Below are 691 nucleotides of genomic sequence, written 5' to 3' on the forward strand. Positions count from 1 at the left end.
ATTCGGGTAAGTAACAAGTAGTTTACTTTTATATTTCTGCTTTGCATAAAGAATGCCTTACCCGCTGCTATCTTTTTCATATCCTCCAACTCTCGGAGGGCCTTTTGGGCTTCGGCCTTGGCAGACTTGGTAGTCTCAAGGGCCGTCGCGAGCTCGGACGCTTGGGTCTTCGACTCAAGCTCCAAACTCTCATGTTTTTTCATGAGAGCCTGAAGCTCTTGCTGCATCTCGCCGACATGAGACCCAAGTTTCTCTCGCTCGGTGCGCTCCGCGGCCGTTTTCTTTTCGGCCTCGGACAGCGCCTGCTTGAGGGTCGCCACCTCAGTCGTGGCCCCTACAATAAGCAGTTCAATCTTGTTATTTTTTGCAATCACGCCTCTCTATAGGCACCTTTTTATAAGTTATTTCTTACCTTCTTTCTCCTCGAGCTGCTGCTTGGCCAGGCCGAGCTCTTGCTCGGACCGCTCGAGTCCCTGTTTCAGGGCATCCACCTCCGCAGTCAGTGCGGCGGTGGCTAGCAGCGAAGCCTGCATACGCATATTGACCCTTCATTATTAGACTCCTGCGAAATTTAATAGATCCTCTATTCGGCTTTTCTTTCCGAACGCCAAACAGAGCATCAGGGGCTACTGTCTATGCGGTAATATTTTTACATATTTTTACTTACCTCGAAGCCTGTTAGGAGGCTAGC

This window comes from Triticum urartu, chromosome 3 (assembly GCF_003073215.2).
Source record: "Triticum urartu cultivar G1812 chromosome 3, Tu2.1, whole genome shotgun sequence".
In the NCBI taxonomy this organism is placed as follows: domain Eukaryota; kingdom Viridiplantae; phylum Streptophyta; class Magnoliopsida; order Poales; family Poaceae; genus Triticum; species Triticum urartu.